This window comes from Hibiscus syriacus, unplaced genomic scaffold (genome assembly GCF_006381635.1).
Source record: "Hibiscus syriacus cultivar Baekdansim isolate YM2019G1 unplaced genomic scaffold, ASM638163v2 tig00005406_pilon, whole genome shotgun sequence".
NCBI lineage: Eukaryota > Viridiplantae > Streptophyta > Magnoliopsida > Malvales > Malvaceae > Hibiscus > Hibiscus syriacus.
This window is the reverse complement of record NW_024062056.1, coordinates 1,441,724-1,463,545: the sequence shown is the minus strand read 5'-3', so window position 1 is coordinate 1,463,545 and position 21,822 is coordinate 1,441,724. Positions and strand designations below refer to the sequence as shown.

The 21,822-nt window shown below is 33.2% G+C and overlaps 1 pseudogene; it reads right to left on the bottom strand.

Annotated features, from left to right (window-relative positions):
* Positions 1 to 17,698: 17,698 nt before the first annotated feature.
* Positions 17,699 to 20,058, bottom strand: LOC120199213 (annotated as a pseudogene).
* Positions 20,059 to 21,822: the final 1,764 nt, after the last annotated feature.

Genomic DNA, 21,822 nt, shown 5'->3' with positions numbered 1-21,822 from the left:
ATTATACTAGACCTGAATCTTATCAAAAGAAGAATGACAAAGTCTTTGGGAGAGACAGATTGAACTCAAATAAATTTAACTTAAGATTCGTTAAAATCTGCAAACGTTGACACAGATAGCATATCATAAATGAAAACATCAAGATTCAATATTAATTCCTGATAATTCCATGAATAACACTACTTACAAGAACTACACTAAAAATAAGCTCAACCATTCTTGAGTTTGACCGCAAGACTTCAAACCCCCCACCGTCAACTAAAAACCTAAACCCTGAAATCAGCTAACCACATAATCCGTACAAAGTCCTGCCCTGCCTCTTCAGAGCATAAACAACATCCATGGCGGACACGGTCTTTCTCCTGGCGTGCTCGGTGTATGTCACAGCATCGCAAATCACGTTCTCCAAGAAAATCTTCAAGACTCCACGAATTTCCTCATAGATTAGGCCGCTGATGCGCTTGACTCCTCCACGACGAGCTAGACGCCGAATCGCAGGCTTTGTGATTTCCTGGATGTATCTCGGAGCACCTTATGGTGGCTCTTTGCCCTGCCCTTGACCTCCCTTTCCGATACCTGATGTCCTCCAAAATACAATCACAAATATGAGAATGTGGTGATTTAGAAAATTAGAATGGGGAACTAAATTATGCGAATTATTTATAGGGAAGTGAGGAGGTTTGAGTTGGGACAGTAATCCGTGTGAAATCTTGTAAGTACAAATTTCCCCCGTCAATAAGTTATAATGGAGGGTTGTGGGAAGTATAGACACGGATCGGTGACGTGTATTTATATTCTGTTTCTTTTTGTGGGTTTTGGTGCGGAAACAAGCACGCCATACTTTTGGCAATTGTCGATTCCTGGATGGTTTCGGCTAGCCAATGATCACATTTTTGCTTAATGGTATAGGATATTAGGATGGCTAAATCTATTATCATGTGAAAATGGTGGCTACAACGAACCATCTTACATACTATAACCCCCAACTCACATGTACACCAGCAGCAAAGGGGCATATTGTAACACTCATTTTTCGTATATGTTTCCGTACACAAGTCACAAATGTCACATGACTTTTAAAAACATTATCTTATTTGTAAACCCATAAAATTTTGTTTCGAAAGTAAAAACAAAACATTTTAATATAAGATAAAACATTCGTTGTAACATATTATAAAGTTATAATTTAAATACATTACAGAATATTTTTCTTAAATTCATATACATGTCATCTAGTTATCAAAATAGACATAAATGTCCTACAATTACTCATGAGTCAACCTTGGATTGATGATCTCTATTGCACTCCTTACTCCGTTAGTCTTTGCTTTTACATACGCGTGAAATTAACACACGCTAAGTATTTACTTTGTGAGGCATAATATTGTAAAGAAACTGCAATTTATAAATAAGTATATCATGGCTATTTAATTATGAACTAAATCATATACTTCAAAAGGATCAATTAAATCCGTCTCAGTTAAACCAAATTTCTTTCATACAGTCAAAAACTATTCTTAGTATGCCCAACATATTTATCTTTCTGTATATTTTTCCCAATTATTCTTTATTTTGTCCAATATATATGTCAAATGAGAAAGTAATGTACATGTATTGCACCGAAGTGCTGAAATAGTCATTCATCTTTTATAATTACCATGAGTGGCACATTTTATGCCGAAAATGCACTGTTATGCATTTAACTTTCGTTAGTGACACATTTTATGCTAAAATGCACCGTTATGCATTTAACATTCATTAGTGACACCTTTTATGTTGAAATACACGGTTATGCATATAACTTTCATTAGTAGCACCTTTTATGCTGAAATGCTCCGTTATGTATTTAACTTTCATTAGTGACATATTTTATGCCGAAATACATCGTTATGCATTTAACTTTTATTAGTGACACATTTTATGCCGAAATACACCGTTATGCATTTAACTTTTATTATTGGCACCTTTTATGTCAAAATGCACCGTTATGCATTTAACTTTCATTAGTTCATTTTAGAGCAGTTCATGCTTTAAAACTTATTCATAATATCATTTCTATACACGTTATGAAAATATACTAAAATGTTGTAAAACATACATTTAACAAAATATTTGTGGTTGACTCATCGCGAGTCTTCCTTCTTTTATACAAGTATAATAAATGCACTCACTTGATATGCCTCGCTAGTATGCTATAATGATGTCCGACTACTCGACAACTTTATCATTGCCCTTTTTCTTACTTGACTCATGAGCTTGGTTATGATCTACACAAGCATCCATTAAGTACACATATCATACCAATGTTAGTATACTCTCTAACATTTATACTTTAATAATACTCAAAAGTACTATGATTTTCAATTTCTATCAAAATTCATTCTATCTTAAGTTTTCCAGACTTAATAGTATCGGTACCCCTACTATGGTATCAATACTTCTATAATGTGGTATCGATACTCCCTTTTAGTATCGATACCATTTCTGCATTCTGGAATCCATGGTATCGATACCTTTCTCTTAGTATCGATACCCACAACAGTATCGATACTAATTACAACAGTATCGATATTGTTCATCATATTTCTTCAAATTTAAACCTATAGTATTGGTATTGTTCTTCAAGTATCGATACCCTTACCTAGATTTTCCATTTTTCAACTCAATTTTTACCCAAATTTCGTCAAATTCCCTTACTTTTACCTCCAACAATACTATTAAACTCTTCTTTACTTATTCATACTAACTTTCCTTCATTTAGCTTCTTATAACATCTAAATTCTCCAAAGAACATCCCAAACCAAGAATCATATTACCTTTTCGTACACATTTTTAATCACATCCAATGCTTCTAATCTCTTATTTATTTATTTGACTAGTCAAGTATACTTGTAAACGTTAATAAAAACTCATATTTTAACAAATCAATCAAAAACCCATTTTCTTCAATCTAAAATAAGTCATCAATTTCTTAGTTTTAATCCTCTTTAACCCTTCCTTAAGCTTCCACATCACTTAAGGTTTCAAGACCAAACCAAAAACTAAAGGAAAACTAGTTAGATGAGGACTTACCTTTGGCTATGGGGAAAGCATGGTCACGGGGAAGAAGAAGGAGAAGAAGAGAACTTTGCCAGCTTTTCCCCATTTCTCCTTACCAACTTATTAAATATCCCCTTTTAAAAGAATATTAAATTCATTCATTCTAAAAGACTAAATTTTCCTTTCATTCTTTCATTCTTACTAATTAGTCTTAATCACAATTTCTAAATCATTTTTTATAATTTATCATTTATTCAATTAATCCTCCAAATTTTTAAATCATTTCAATATAGTCACTGGCCCGATATTTGGGGTATTACAATTATCCCGCTTAAGAAAATTCTTCCTCGAATTTAAAGAAGTACCTGATACGAAGAGGTGTGGAAACTGCTTCCTCATGTCCTCCTCTCTTTCTCAAGTAGCCTTTTCTATTTTGTGGTTTTTCCAAAGCACTTTAACTAAAGCGATCTTCTTGTTACGCAATTCCTTGTTTTCTCTAGCCAAGATCCGCACTGATTCTTCCTCGTAAGTCAAATCTGGTTGGATCTCTATTTCCTCTGGTGTGATAATATGGAATAGTGTTAAAAATATTTTGATGTTTCTATATAACAAATAAAGTGTAAATGAATTTTAAGATTTTATATTCGATTTCAAAATAATATTCGATTAAATAATCGAATAACAAAAATATTACTCCAAGTTTTTAAATGTCAATTTTACTCTTTACTTAGGTATAAAATTGTGTTTCAATCTTAAAATATTTTTGAAACAATTTTTACAAAGTATTTCGAACCTTAATCGAGTCAAAAATGAATTTTAAGTAGGGAGTGTACCGATACACTCTTCGGATATACTGATACCCCTGAATTTTGAATGTAATAAGGGTACTGATACCCTTTATATCATAATTGGCTCCGAGAAACATCGAATCCAATTAGTGTACTGATACCCCTATGAGGTACCGATACACTTGGTCAAATAAAGGTCGAAATATTTGAATTTTACACTGGGTGTACCGATACCCTTTGAAGATTTACCAATACCCCTACGCTCCCAACAAATATTTTAAATGGAAAACATACAACAACTGCTCTACTGACTTCAACAATGATCGCCAACGTTTAGAATTGATCCAAGGTGTATTTAAACAAGTTCCGAAGCCATTAATCAACAATAATTGAGAAAGAATCAAGAGAGAAAGCATCAAACATCAAGTTTGTGCAATTCAAGCCTATTTTCATTCAATATTCATTTTGCTTTCAAGAACACACTTTGTGCTCAATATTTGAGTGTTCTTTTCTTGTTCTAAAATTGTGCAAACAATCTACCTTGTGAGGTTTTTCTATAAAGTTTGCGAATTTGTAATTTTCTCTTTGGGAGAGTGTTCTCAAGAATTTGGGGTATAATTCTTGAGAGATTTGTAAGGTTACTCTTTGTCCTCAAAAGAAAGAGAAATTAGTTAATTTGTGGAAAATCCTTAGTGTGGATAGCTAAGGTAGTGGACTTAGACTTTGGTTTAGAAAGTCGAACCACTCTAAATCGCTGTACAAATATTTTTAATTTTCTATCAAAGCTTCCACTGAAATTTTTATTGCCAATTCACCCCCTCTTGGCTATTTCGTCGATCGATTAACTCAATAATTACTATCAGAGCTACACTCATTTGAAGGTTTTACTACCTCTTGAGTAGATTCAGGAAGAGTTAGATCGATATTCAAGTCATTAATGGCATCTACATCAAACTTCAACATCATTCTTAATTCTCAACCCGTCAACAAGCCTACTTTCTTCAATGGAGCTAACTATGCTTATTGGAAGAATAGGATGAGATTCTTCATTCAAACTAGTGACATGTGAGCATGGAAAATCGTGATGAACGGATACTCTAAACTATCCATAGATCTAAATATGTGGAGTGAAGAAGAGACGAGAATGTTCCAGCTCAACTCAAAGGCTATCAATATTATTTTCTGTGCACTTGGACCAGATATCAAAGCTATGAAAATTTCAGGATGAATCCAGGAGAAGATATCAAAGCTATAACAGATAGATTTTTCGTGATTGTCAATGATCTCAAAGCATATGGAGAAATCATTCCAAACGAGAAGATTGTGAGGAAGATAATTTATTCTCTTCCAAAAGCTTGACAATCAAAGAAGATGATGATTATCAAAGCTAAAGACCTAAAGTCTTTAACTCTCGATGAACTCATTGGTTCTCTCCTCAAGCATGAAATGATGATTCAAGATGAGGTAGACCTCGAGAAGAAGAACAAGACAAATAAGGAGACAGGGAAAAAGAAGAATGTCGGTGTTTCTCTCAAATCCACAAAAGATGAGAGTGATTATAATGATGATGACAATGATGAAGAAATATAATTGTTTGACAAACGGTTCAGAAAATTAATGAAGCCAAATAGAGGAAGAAAATTCAAACGGAATGAAGGCTTCAAAAATGAACCAAAGGAGAATGACCCAATTATTTGCTATGAGTGCAAAAAGCCTGGGCATATGAAATATGATTGTACAAATTTGAAGAAGAAGAAGGGTCTTTCGAAGAAGAAACAAAATGCACACATGGCTACTTGGAGTGATGACGAATCATCCAATGAAGAGGAACAAGAAGTCATCAACTTGTGCTTGATGGCCACCGGGGACGATTCTCATGTAACTTCTAACTCATTTGATTTAGAAGATTATTCTTTTGATAAGTTATTAGAGGAATACAATGGGTTGGCTATGGATTATGAGAAATTGTTTTCAAAATACAAGAAATATATTTCAAAACTGAAAATCAAAAAAGATCTCATATCCAAAACCAAAAATGATCTTGAAAGTAAAAGTAAAGAACTGCAAATCAAAATTGAAGATTTTGAAAAGAAAAATTCTGATTTGCATTATTTACTTTCAAGAGTCCATGATGATCATCAAAAGAAAATTGATGATCTTAAAGCTTCTTTCAATAGAGTTGGACCAAAACATTTTGAAAAAGGAGAAAATTTGAAATCCAACTATATTAGAAAGAATTTTAAATTTTACAATCATAAAGGTTCCCAAAGAACCTCAAACGTTAAAATCGTTAGGAGTATATGGGTTCCTAAAGGACTCAATACTACTAAAGATAAGGATATCTTAAACAAATGGATACTTAAAGGAACAAGACTTTTAAGAACTAATGAATATGGACCCCAAAAGAATTTGGGTACCAAAAATTAGAAATTAATCTATGTTTGTAGGAAAATGAGCATTGCTACAAGGAACGGAGTACAAGTTCAAACTCATGGTTCCTTGATAGTTGATTCTTAAGACACATGACCGGAGACAAAAGCCGGTTTATAGAGCTTAACGACAAAAATGGAGGAGTGGTAACCTTTGGTGACAACTCAAAAGGTTATATTGAAGGTATAGGTACTATAGGTAATACCTCTTCCATACAAATAGAAAAAGTATTATATGTGAATGGGTTAAAGCATAATCTATTGAGTATTAGTCAATTATGCAATAAAGGATACAATGTCTTGTTTGAAACAAATGATTGTAAAGTTATTGATATTGCATCTAATCAGATTATGTTTATTGGTCATAGAATAGGAAATATCTATATGGTGCATTTAGATTCTATTAATATGACTAATTTGTGCCTAGTGCTAAGGATGAACATGATAGTTGGTTATGGCATAGGAGACTAGGATATACAAGCATGAGTGTTTTACCAAGACTAATTCAAGAAAATTTAGTAAGAGGATTGCCAAAACTAAAATTTGATAAAGATAAAATTTGTGATGCTTGTGCTAAAGGAAAACATAAGAGAGCTTCCTTTAAATCCATTAAAGATGTATCAACTAGTAGAGTATTATAATTATTCCATATAGATCTTTTTGGGCTAAATAGGACTATTAGCTTGGGTGGAAAACAATATGCATTTGTCTTGGTAGATGACTATTCTAGATATACTTGGGTTCTATTCTTAAGTACCAAAGTGAAGCATTAAAACATTTTATCACTTTTTCAAAAGTAATCCAAAACGAAAATTGTTACTCCATTTCTAGTGTTAGGAGTGATCACGACACTGAATTTGAAAATCTTAGATTTACTGATTTTTGTAATTCAAATGGGATTAACCATAATTTTTCAGCACCCATAACCCCTCAACAAAATGCAGTTGTTGAGAGGAAAAAATTAGAAGAAATGGCTAAAACCATGCTTTGTGAAAATAATTTACCAAAATATTTTTGGGCGGAAGCCACAAATACCGCTTGTTATATTATAAATCGAGTAATGATTAGGCCTATTTTGAAGAAAACTCTATATGAACTTTTCAAAAATAAAAAGCCTAACATTAGCTATTTTCATCCATTTGGATGTAAATGTTTTGTTTTAAACAACGGTAAAGATAACCTTGGCAAATTCGATGCTAAAAGTGATTAAGGAATTTTTCTTGGTTATTCCTTAAATTCTAAAGCTTATCGGGTATTTAATAAAAGAACTTTAGTGGTAAAAGAATCTATCCATGTTATTTTTGATGATAATCCCCTTCCGAGGAAGGATTCTTTTGTTGATGATGATGTAGGTATTGTAAAAGCGCATGACGTTGGACATGACATCGGTGAACCATCATCAAAGGAACAATTGAAAAATGAGGAAACTCAAGATGCTTTCAAGAATCTGGCCATTGAAGAAAGGGAAGTTACTTACCCAAGATAATACAACTATGTCAAGGATGGTGATATTTTAGGTGATCCATCCAAAGGGGTAACTACTTGATCTTCTCTTAGGAACGTATGTAAGTATGTTGCATTTATCTCATGCATAGAGCCTAAGAATATCCAAGAAGCATTAAATGATGAAATTAGATTATGGCTATGCAAGAAGAGTTAAATCAATTCGAGAGAAGTAAAGTATGGACATTAGTTGAAAGGTCTAGTGATAAATCTACTGTAGGTACTAAATTGGTATTTAGGAATAAGCTTGATGAAAGTGGTAATATAGTGAGGAACAAGGCTAGACTTGTTGCTTAAGGCTATACTCAAGAAGAGGGAATAGACTATGATGAAACATATGCTCCTATAGCTAGGATGGAAGCTATTAGAATTATATTAGCATTTGCATGTTTCAATGAATTTAAAATGAATCAAATGGATGTTAAAAGTGCATTTTAAATGGTTTTATAAAAGAAGAAGTGTATGTGGAACAACCTCTTAGTTTTGAAGATTCAAAATTTCCAAATCATGTTTTTAAGTTGACAAAAGCTTTATATGGTTTAAAATAAGCTCCTAGAGCTTGGTATGAAAGATTGTCAAACTTTTTAATTGAAAAAGGTTTTTCAAAATGGAAGGTTGACACTACATTGTTTTTAAAGAGAAAAGGTAAAGATTTATTAGTAGTTCAAATTTATGTTGATGATATAATATTTGGTTCTACTAATGATGCTCTTTGCCAAGAATTTTCTAAGCTAATGTAAGGTGAATTCGAGATGAGCATGATGCGGGAGCTTTTATTTTTGTTGGGGCTTCAAATCAAGCAAAGAAAATATGGAATCTTCATCAATCAAGCAAAGTATGTCAAGGATATACTCAAGAATTTTGGATTGGAAAATGTCAAACCCCAAGTCACTCCAATGAGCTCATCTACAAAGCTTGACAAAGATGAAAGAGGTCAATGTGTAGATGTTAAACTTTATCGGTCTATGATTGGCTCTTTGCTTTATCTAACCCAAGTAGACCTAATATTATGTTTAGTGTTTGCTTATGTGCTAGATTTCAATCATGCCCTAAGGAATCTCATCTACAAGCCATTAAGAGAATCTTTAGATACCTTAAGGACACTCATAGTTTAGGACTTTGGTATCCTAAAGACTCTAGCTTTAGCTTGCATGCCTTCTTTGATGCGGATTATGGAGGATGCAAAATAGATAGGAAAAACACCTATGGTACTTGTCAGTTCCTAGGAAATATGTTGATTTCTTAGTTTTAAAATAAACAAAATAGTGTTGCATTATCTACCACTAAAGCGGAATACATTTCAGCGGGTAGTTGTTGCGCACAAGTTTTATGGATGAAACAACTTTTAGACTATGGAATTGAAGTTGGTACCATTCCTATCAAGTGTGACAATACTAGTTCTATTTGTCTCACTAAAAATCCCATCCAACACTCTATAACTAAGCACATTGAAATTAGACATCATTTCATTAGAGATCATGTCACAAAAGGAGATATAGTTCTAGAATTTGTTGATACTTTGCATCAATTAGCGGATATTTTTACAAAACCTTTAGATAAAGAAAGATTTTGGACACTTAGGAGAGGATTAGGTTTAACCAACCTACCTTGACGTAGTGTTTAAAATAATTTTAGCACTTTTAATTAGCAAATGAAAAATGCTTATAAAAATAACATTTTTGAATGTATTCTATGCTAATAGTTAGGGGGAGTTTATGATATTTAGTGAAAATTATTAATATGTTCAAATAAAATCTTAAGGATAGATTTTATTGATTGAACATAATTAATTTTTGAAATATGAGTTGGCAATACCACTAGAGCTGATTGATTTAGCATTCTCAATGTTTAAAAATAGATTTTTACATTTTTGTGCATAATGTATCGATACCCATGTATCTATACCCCTACTATGTATCGATACACCTTGAATGTGTACCGATACATTCCTTGAACGTGTATCAATACCCCCTGTCGGGTTTAGGCTTTAAATCCCTAAACTTTCATTTTGTCAAAACCCCCCAAAACACAACACTCATCTCTGGTTGCTTATTCTCTCAACCCTTACTCTCCATTTTGCTCAAAACCTTCAATACAAGTCAGAATTCAACTAGTTTTCAACTCCTAATCCTAGTAGCATCATAAAATTTGTGCAAACAACATCACATTTCACTCAAATCCGAAATTTCAAGGTAATTTTTCTAAAACCACTATTTTATTGATTTTTGAACATAGAACTAGTTTTAGTTAGTTCTAGTTCGAAATAGTGATCGGGCATTGCTTATATTATGATTTTAAACAAGAATCTACAACTAATTTCATCAAAAACACAAGATTTCTCAAAAAAATTAATTTTCTAAATAAAAAAATGTGTTTTCTTTTTAAATGGTTGTTTTTATTTAATTATGTTGTTTTCATGAAAACTATACAAATTATGATTTTTCAAACATTGTTTTCAAAATTTTCCCATTAGGATATTAATTAGAGAACCTTGAATAATGATGACTCATATTGAGTTTTGGGATTTATTATTGCATACATGTGTTTTTAAATTGTAGGTATCCTTATTCTGATTTAGTAAAATCATATATAAAAGCCCTAGGTCATCGTCTAGTCGTTCAAACCGACCTCCAACCCCACTTCCTATTCCTCCACAAAATCCAAATCCAAATGAACCCAATATGACAATTAGAAACTTGTGTTTTAACGAACATGGTCGCCGAGAAAATCTCTACACTAGATTTGTAAATCTCTTCGAGTCTTATAACATCGGGGAAGAACGTATCCCTTCTATTCAAGATATGATTGATATGAAATTTAGATATCTTCCTACCCTCCAATCTTGGAAACTTGATAAACGTTTTCAACTTAAACTTGTCGTTTATCACTAACTCGTCCATATTTTCTATTCCAATGTGGGTTGTGTCCAAAACGAGTCTCAAACTGCCATTGTTAGTATTCGGTCTTATCTCTTAGCCCAATACATTCATATTGACTCTAACTCAATTGTCAACACCTTTGGTTTAGATAATGAGGGCTTAGATAACGAGGGAGAAATTGTGGCTACTCCTTATAGAGCCAAGGCTAGTGCGAGTACGTTCTTAGATCATCATGAACATTTTCTTCATTTAATCATCTCTTGGTGGTTTAGACCATCCGGAGGTAGATACTCAACTCTTAGAGCACTTAACCTTTAGTGGATACATTGTATCCAAAATAATAAGAAAATAAACCTGCCACAGATTATTTTTGTTGAACTAGTTGAAACTGTAAACAACGTCCCGTCTAAACACGTAGAAACCTTAGTTTACGGTTGACTTCTTAGTAATATGTTTATCAAAGCCAAGCTTAAGGTTCAGCTTGATGTAGCCATCCCTCTTAAAAGCCAAATAAATCTCAAAACTTTGTGAAAATCGGGATGGTCTGGGGATAAAGATCAATGGGTTCGATCAACCCAGAAAACACCGGTGCTAGTTCTTCACGAGCTGCACCGGCACCGGCTGCTGATGATCCAGAGCTTGAAGATCTTCTTCGGGATGTCAATGATCCTGTTAACCTAGCTGACGATGAGCCAATCTGGCAAACGAGTCATATGCCTCCAAATTTTCGATCGTTCATGGAGATATTTGACATGAGGTTTGCATCCATAGAATCCCATTTAACCGCTATGGGGGCTCAATAATTGGAGAATCAACGGGAGATGCGAGCTAACAATGAAGAAATGAATCATCAACTCATTGCTATGGACGACAGACTCAATGCACTTACACTCGATATGGTTGCTCTACGAGCACATTTTCCTCCTTCCGACCCACCGATGGATATTAAACTTTTCTTGCTTGTTTTCATAGGTTGAATTTGAACTTAAAAATATTGTTAAAACATTTTGAATGATTTGGATGGATGTTTGAATATTTAAACTTGGATGTGTTTGGATTTGTTTGTTTGTTGTTTGGATTGATTTTTGGTTGATTATGAATGAATATTAGTTATTTGAACTTAAATTGAATTTTCAATAGTTTTTGCATCATTTACATATTAGCTATCATATGACCAATTACCATTACACATTGTTTATGAATATTGTTTATGGAATAATGGCTAACAAATTCTCTTGATTGTGATTTTAGCAACTAAATCTATTTCAATTTAAATCAATTGGCTATTTTTCTTTAAAACCTTGTTTTAAACGTTTTATAGTCTTTTTTATTTAACAAAAAGGGGGAGAATAAAGTAAGGGGAGGAGTAATTTTTCAAAATTGATTTCAAAAATGATTTTCAAAAAGAAAATATTAAAATTACTAAAATGTTTTGTTATATCAAAAAGGGGTAGATTGTTGAAAATATTTTGATGTTTCGATATAAAAAATAAAATGTAAATGAATTTTAAGATTTTATATTCGATTTCAAAAATAATATTCGATTAAAATAATCGAATATCAAAAATATTACTCCAAGTTTTTAAATGTCAATTTTACTCCTTACTTAAGTATAAAATTGTGTTTCAATCTTAAAATATTTTTGAAACAATTTTTACAAAGTATTTCGAACATTAATCGAGCCAAAAATGAATTTTAAGTAGGGGTGTACCGATACACTCTTCAGATGTACTGATACCCCTGAATTTTGAATATAATAAAGGTACCGACACATAACTGAATGTACTGATACCTCTTATGTCATAATTGGCTTCGAGAAACATCGAATGCAATTAGTGTACCGATACCCCTGGGAGGTACTGATACACTTGGTCAAATAACGGTCGAAATATTTGAATTTTACAATGGGTGTACTGATACCCTTTGAAGATGTATCGATACCCTTTGAAGATGTACCGATACCCCTACACTTCCAACAAATTTTTTAAATGGAAAACATACAACAACGGCTCTATTGACTTCACCAATGATCCCCCAACGTTCAGAATTGATCCAAGGTGTATTTAAACAAGTTCTGAAGCCATTGATCAACAATAATTGAGAAAGAATCAAGAGAGAAAGCATCAAACATCAAGTTTGTGCAATTCAAGCCTATTTTCATTCAATATTCATTTTGCTTTCAAGAACACGCTTTGTGCTCAATTGTATTCATATTTGAGTGTTCTTTTCTTGTTTTAGAATTGTGCAAACAATCTACCGTGTGAGGTTTTCCTGTAAAGTTTGCGAATTTGTAATTTTCTCTTTGGGAGAGAGTGTTCTCAAGAATTTGGGGTATAATTCTTGAGGGATTTGTAAGGTTACTCTTTGTCGTCAAAAGAAAGACAAATTAGTGAATTTGTGGAAAATCCTTAGTGTGGATAGCTAAGGTAGTGGACGTAGACTTTGGTTGAGAAAGTCGAAACACTTTAAATCACTGTGCAAATATTTTCAATTTTCTGTCAAAGCTTCCACCGAAATTTTTATTGTCAATTCACCCCCTCTTGGCTATTTCGTCGATCGATTAACTCAACAAATAGGTATGATCGGTACCTTCTGAGCATTGACACGTGAAAAACATTGTGAATCTTGTCCATATCAGAAGGCAAAGCTAATTGATAAACTACTGGTTCGACCATTTTCAAAATCTCATAAGGTCCAATGAATCTCGGACTTAACTTTCCTTTGCGCCCAAACCCTAATACTTTCTTCCAAGGCAACACTTTCAGAAATACTTTGTCTCCTACTTGAAATTCAATTTCTTTTCAAATCAGCATAAGACTTTTGTCGATCAGAGGCTATCTTTAGATTATCCTTGATAATTTTCACTTTCTCTTCTATTTCTATCATTAAATCTAGGCCTACTAGGTCTCGATCATTTAGTTCAAACCAATTTAATGGTGTTCGACACTTCCTCCCATACAAAGCTTCATACGGGGCCATCTTAATACTCTATTGGTAACTGTTATTATAAGAAAATTCTGCTAAAGGCAAATATCTTTCCCATGATCCTTTAAACTCGATCATACATGCCCTTAGCATATCCTATAATATTTGAATAGTTTGTTCTGACTGCTCATCTATTTGAGGATGAAAAGTTGTGTTGAAATTCAATCGAGTACCCAATGCCTCATGCAAGGACTTCCAAAATCTTGAAGTAAACCTTGGGTCTAGGGGTGTTCAAATAACCGACCTAATTAGGTTAACCGACCGAACCGAATTAACCAAATTAGTTCGGTTAATTCGATTCGGTTACCGAATTAGTTCGGTTGGTTAACGGTTAAGAAAATTTTTAGAATTCGGTTAACGGTTAATTTGGTTCGAATTCGGTTAATTAACCGAATTAACCGAAATTAAACTTTAAATATTAAATATATTATATATAACATATGGGCTCAGCCCAAACCATTTAAAACCCAATTAATAATTTAAGATCTAATAACTTTTAAACCTAAATCAATATTAATTAATTAAAAAAATTATATAAATTTTTATTTTATAATTATATGTTATTTAAATTAATTGTAAACTATTTTTTTAATTCAAAAATATTTAAATATATTATATATAACATATGGGCTAAGTCCAAACCATTTAAACCCAATTAATAATTTAAGATCCAATAACTTTTAAACCTAAATTAATATTAATTAATTAAAAAATTTATCTAAAATTTTTATTTTATAATTATATATTATTTAAATTAATTATAAACTTTTTTTGAATTAAAAAACTTTTTTTGAATTAAAAAACATTTAATTTTTATATAAATTAAAAAATTAAAAAAAATCGGTTAATTCAAAAATTAACCGAAATTTATTCGGTTCGGTTAATATTTTCGAAAAAAGTTCGGTTTGGTTAACGGTTAAAGAAAAAAAAAGTTCGGTTAATTCGGTTATGGTTAATTCGGTTCGGTTCGGTTTTAACCGAATGAACACCCCTACTTGGGTCTCGATTAGACACTATCGATATAGGCACTCCATGCAGCCGAACTATCTTCTTTATATACAATTCCACATATTTATCCATCGAGTAATCTACTTGAACTGGAATAAAGTGGGTTGTCTTTGTCAATCTGTCCACAATTACCCATATCTAGTCCTTTTTACCTGGTGAAAAAGGTAGCACCGAAACAAAATTCATTGTAACTCGTTCCCACTTCCACTAAGGGATGAATATCGGATGCTCACTATTCTCCTCATAGCTTTCGCTACCCAGTCCTTCTCTATTTTCTCGTTCGGCCGCTCTTAGCAAGTTTGAAGATCCCGATATCTTCTAGGACATACATAATAATAACACTAAAGATAGTAAGTAGTGTCATCAATCACACTCTAATGACACCATATCAGTAACTTTGACAATCTTAATAGCATGTAATTTTTTTTTCTAAATTCAAATAAACTTGGTTTCGACCGAGAATCGGCTAAACATATAGCTCTGATAGCAATAAATGTAACACTCATTTCCCGTATATGTTTCCGTACACAAGTCACAAGAGTCACATGACTTTTAGAAACATTTTATTATTTGTAAACTCATAAAATTTTGTTTCGAAAATAAAAACAAAACATTTTAATATAAGATAAAACATTTGTGGTAACTTATTACAAAGTTATAACTTAAATACATTATAGAGCATTTCTCTTAAATTCATATACATGCCATCTAGTTATCAAAAGAGACATAAATGTCCTACAGTTACTGATGAGTCAACATTGGATTGATGATCTCTGTTGCACTCCTTACTCCGTTAGTCTTTACTTTTGCCTACGTGTGAAATTAACACACGTTAAGTATTTACTTAGTGAGGCATAATATTGTAAAGAAACTGCAATTTATACATAAGTATATCATGGCTATTTAATTACAAACTAAATCATATACTTCATAAGGATCAGTTAAATCAAATTTCTTTCATATAGTCATAGAAACTATTTTTAGTATGCCCAACATACCTATCTTTCTGTATATTTTCCCAATTACCCTTTATTTTGCCCAATATATATGTCAAATAAGAAAATAATGTACATGTATTACATCGAAGTGCCGAAATAGTCATTCATCTTTTATAAATACCATGAGTGGCACCTTTTATGCCGAAAATGCATTGTTATGCATTTAACTTTCATTAGTGCCACCTTTTATGTTGAAATGCACCGTTATGCATTTAACTTTCATTAGTGCCACCTTTTATGCCGAAATGCATCGTTATGCATTTAACTTTCGTTAGTGGCACCTTTTGTGCCAAAATGCACCGTTATGCATTTAACTTTCATTAGGGACACCTTTTTATGCCGAAAATGCTCCGTTATGCATTTAACTTTCATTAGCGACACCTTTTATGTCGAAATGCACCGTTATGCATTTAACTTTCATTAGTGACACCTTTTATGCCGAAATGCACCGTTATGCATTTAACTTTCATTAGTGGCACCTTTTATGCTGAAATACACTGTTATGCATTTAACTTTCATTAATTCATTTTAGAGCAGTCCATACTCTAAAACTTATTCATAATATCATTTCTATATACGTTATGAAAATATACCAAAATGTTGTAAAACATACATTTAACAAAACATTCGAGGTTGGCTCATCGCGAGTCTTCCTCCTTTTATATAAGTATAATAAATGCACTCACCTGATATGCCTCACTAGTATGCTGTAATGATGTCCGACTACTCAACAATTTAATCCTTGCCCTTTTTTGCTTGACTCATGAGCTTGGTTATGATCTACACAAGCATCCATTAAGTACATATATCATACCAATGTCAGTATACTCTTTAACATTTATACTTTAATAGTACACAATTACTATGATTTTCAATTTCTATCAAAATTCATTATATCTTAAGTTTTCCATACTCAATAATAACAGTATCCCTACTATGATATCGATACTTTTATACTATGGTACGATACTCCCTTTCAGTAACGATACCATTTATGCATTCTGGAATTCATGGTATCGATACCTTTGTCTTAGTATTAATACCCACAGCAGTATTGATATTAATTGCATCAATATCGATAATGTTCATCTATTTCTTCAAATTTAAACCTATATTATCAATACTATTCTTCTAGTACCGATACTCTTACCTAAATTTTCCATTTTCAGCTCAATTTTTACTTAAATTTCGTAACTTTCCTTACTTTTACCTCCAACAAAATTATTAAACTCTTCTTTACTTATCCCTACTAACTTTTCTTCATTTATCTTCTTATAACATCTAAATTCTCCAAAGAACATACCAAACCAAGAATCATACTACATTTTCATACACGTTTTTAATCACATCCAATGCTTCTAATCTCTTATTTATTTATTTGACAAGTCAAATATACTTGTAAACATCAATAAAAACTCATATTTCAACATATCACTCAAAAATCTATTTTCTTCAATCTCAAATAAGACATCCATTTCTTAGTTTTAGTCATCTTTAACCTTTCCTTAAACTTCCATATCACTTAAGATTTCAAGACCAAACAAAAAATTAAAAGAAAACTAACTAAATGAGATCTTACATTTGGCTATGGAGAGAGTATCTTACCTTTGGCTATGGAGAGAGTATCTTACCTTTGGCTATGGAGAGAGTACGATAGAGAAGAAGATAACTTTGCCATCTTTTCCCCATTTCTCTTTACCAACTTATTAAATATCCAACTTTTAAAAGAATATTAAATTCATTAATTCTAAAAGACTAAATTATCCTTCTATTCTTCATTTCTTCCATTCTTACTAATTAGTCTTAACCACAATTTCTAAACCATTTCTTATAATTTATCATTTATTCAGTTTAATCCTCCAAAATTTTAAATCCTTTTAATATAATCACTGATCCGATATTTGAGGTATTAAAAAAAAAGGAGGGGGGGGAAATATCTCTTTTGTGTGATAATTTTACGGGTTGTAAGTATGTCAGTTATCTTCTTCGATCCAAAAATCGGTAGCTAGGCACCATATACATCGCAGTAACCTTTATTTTCTAATTTTTGCGTTTTTTGTCCTCCAAGCTTAGCATCTATCAAGTTCCTGTTCTGAAACTGTTTTTTCATCATCATCCATATTCATTGCCGATGACTTGCTGCTCTTTCAGGACCTCTGGACATGATTGCTCGAATCATATTTTTGGGAGGCAAGGTAACTTAGAGCCATAACCACATCGGATACAGCAAGTCGCTTATTAGGTTGCCCCTGAACACACATTGCAGCAATGGCAAGCGCTTGGTAGAGACCTCGGACAGGATATTGACCTTGCAGTAGAGGGTCAACCATTCGTGAAAAGTTCTCTGTCTCGGAACATGGGACGCGCCTGCAAGCAAGCAAATAAACAGATATTGTAAAACTGATAGAAGCGAACACTTCCGTAATTGCCACTTTTCTTTTAAAACCAGTTCCTTAACTATAACATAGCAATATCAGCTACAAAGACGCATTAGATGAAGATAACCAAATGAAACCACATTCATCGCAGATACATATTAAATCAACAATCTTGATATGATAGCAGACACCTTCAAGTAATGTGGAATAAGCTTTATCTTACCCAAGCAACGAGATTTTGTTCACCGCGTTCTCTTGTATTGTCAATTGCTTTCCTGCCGGTAATTAGTTCCAAGAAGGAAACCCCGAAGCTGTAAATATCCGATTGAAATGTCAGCTGCCTGGTCATGGCATAATCCGGTGCACAATAGCCACATGTGCCCATAACCCTAGTAGAAACATGAGTCTTATCGCCACTGGGACCAACTTTGGCCAAACCAAAATCGGATAGCTTCGGATGATATCCCTCACCAAGCAAAATATTAGAGCATTTAAGGTCCCGGTATATGATAGGCGGATCCAATTTTACATGCAAATACTCTAAGCCCTTTGCTGCACCAGCTGCTATTTTCATCCTAGTGTTCCAATCAAGCGGTTTTTGGTTGGGTGGAAGGTCTGTACCATAATTGGAAGATAAATCATAAATCAAAGACAGAAGAGTAACAAAAATCAGCAGGTAAACAGGAGGAAGGTTTTCTTACCATATAAATGATTTTCCAATGACCCTAATGGCATGTACTCGTAAACCAGTAGTCTTTGATCACCCTATGTACAAAATCCTATCAGTTTAACAAGATTCGGGTGCTCCATCATGCTTAATATCGATACTTCAACAACAAATTCCTTTATGCCCTGAAGACCATTACGATCTAGTTGTTTGATAGCAACAGCCTACATGGAAAAACCAGGAAAGTTACCACCAAGTTCATCAAAGAACATAATGCGAAATGGCAGACAATTAACAAAGTTTGGACAAGACGATATCAGTAATCTTTTAGCAACATGTACAAAAAAATGATATAAAACTTTACTAACTCTGTTGGTTTTCTCCAAGAACCCCTTGTAAACTTTTCCAAATCCTCCTGAACCCAAGAAACAATCCGACTGGAAGTTGCATGTTGCAGCTGTGAGTTCATCGAATGTAAATGTCTGTTCCCGTTTACTAGCTTTAGCACTCTTGGAAATCTCATCATCGAAATTAAGTTTCTTTACATCTAGGGATAACTGGTCATCCTTAGCTACCTCTTCCTTTCTTACAGACTTGTATGCACCGACTTTCGACTCATCTTTTAACAAAGGGACCAAAAATAACACACAAACAAATAAAATAGAAATAAGATAAGGTCCCATGAAAATGAAAACCTGAAGAGAGATAAAGATTGGCCACCACAATCATCATTTTGAAAAGCAAAAAACAGAGCAAACAAGGACAAATGGAAACACCCTGTACGGATTTTGGAATTATAGAATGGATCTCTCACTGGAACAAAATTAAAACTATCATCATTACACATACATTTCATGTTTGAGTATATACTGTATTCGATTTCTTTAAAGCATTTACTCCAATATCAACATATCAAATGGATGACAAAGTACTTGAAACCCATTTTGCAATGATCAAAACTAAAATCCCAAAGTAATCAACAGAAGGAATCCGTTTTTATTCTAAAACCCTTTTATCCACAAGAACTAAGCAACGGAAAATAAAATTTCACATAGAATCAACCATGATCAAACACAATTCAATTCTTTTGGACTCAAGCAAGAAAGAAAATCATAGAATTTGACAAAAAATTTCAATACCCGAACTGGCTTGTGTTTGAGCATGGGGTTAACTTTTGCTGCTACTGATATCATTCTTTTTGTTCTTCTTGCTGATGTTCTTGTTTGTCGGCTCCTCTGATCTTTTGCTTGAGCTCCCAGGCCAACAAGAAAAACCCATAATAATTAAATTTAAAAAATAATTCCTGATAATCTTTCCCTTTTTCTTCACTTTCTCAGCTGTACAGAGAATTTTTCCAACCCTAAGAAAATTAAGGACAAGCAGAGCAGAGAAATTGAAAATATAAAAGAAATTGTCTGTGTTTATAAAATTATCAATGTTTTATAGACTTAATAAATATTAGGTAGTATTCAGGAGAAAAGCGACGCAGGAAAACTCGTTACTGCTAAAACTCAGAATAGTGCGCCACGTCACGAATAATAGGGTGTTTTTGGTAAAATCCCGCGCAAGGAACCGTGCACTAGTTTTTGTCGGTTTCCTTTTTTAAAACTCTAGCAGATTTGCTAACGTGGCGCAGTTTGATTGCCTTACGGTGATCCGAGAGAGGGCCGGAGATCGCAACACATTTTTGTCCTTTTATATGGTATTTGTTCTTCCGGCTTCTTTTATTTTATTTTCTTATTAGTGGGTGACGTATTAATCACAGACAGCCTTTTAATCAACGTCCAGGTCAAACATTTCAGTGGAGCCACATGGATTGTGGGACCGACTGACACACTAGTTTATAAGGCGAATTTAAAAAAAAAATCTAAATTACTTTGTCAGACATTATTTCGTCAAATTATATCTGTTTGACATCTTTTTTTTAACCAGTTTTATTTGCTAGACATTTTTTTTTATAGAGAAAATCGCCTCAGTGACCAAAAAAAAGTTATAATATACGATTTTAACCAATTTTTTTTGGATTTGTCAAAATGACCAACAAAATCGCAACGCGAAATAAAAATCACAACGCGATCCCCAGAATCGCAAATCAGTTTCCAAAATCGCAACGCGATTCTTGAAAATCGCAATGCGATAGTACAAATTCGCATTGCGATTTTCCAAAATCGCAACGCGAATATGAAAATCGCATTGCGATTTTCCAAAATCGCAACGCGAATATGAAAATCGCAACGCGAACACATAAATCGCAACGCGTATCCGTAAATCGCAACGTGTATCCGTAAATCGCAACGCGTATGGGTAAATCGCAATGCGTATCCGTATATCGCAACGCGTATCCGTAAATCGCAACGATAATACATAAAATCGCAACGCGTATCCGTAAATCGCAACGCGATATTTAAAGCGCCATTATAATCGCTACGCGTATTTTATTTTCAAATTACAAAAAGAATATTAAGACAAAATCCCGTAATCGCAACTCATAACCTAAAACCTAAAATCACAACTCAGTCCCATCTCCATCTCTCACTCTCTACGGCGAAGAAATCCGTCCCCATCTCCGAAGATTTCCGTCCCCATCTCCGGCGAAATCCCTCACAACCATTCACGGTTAGAAATCCCTCACAATATTCAGAAATGGAAAATCAACCTCCGAGGGTTAGTTTTTTTAATTATTTTTATTTTGAAATGTTTGCATTATTGTAGGTTTTTCATATTGAAACTGATGATAAGTTTACTGGTCATTTCAATAATAGATTAACCATTTCACTTAGATTTCATTTCGCGTTACGATTCTGTCGTTGCGATTTTCATTTTGCGTTGCTATTCTCTCGTTCCGATTTTCAAGTTAGTATTTGTCTTTGTCTTTGTTCTGTCTTTTGGTTGAAGTAATGCAATCCATTCAAGTTTCAATTTGCAGAAGAGTCGCAACGAGATAAATGAAAATCGCAACGAGAGAATGACTGTCGCAACGAGAGAAATGAAAAGCGCAACGAGAGAATCGCAACGCGAAATGAAAATCGCAACGAGAGAATCGCAACGCGAAACCAAAATCGCATTGCGATTTTCATTTCGCGTTGCGATTCTCTCGTTGCGATTTTCATTTCGCGTTGCGATTCTCTCGTTGCGATTGTCATCTCGC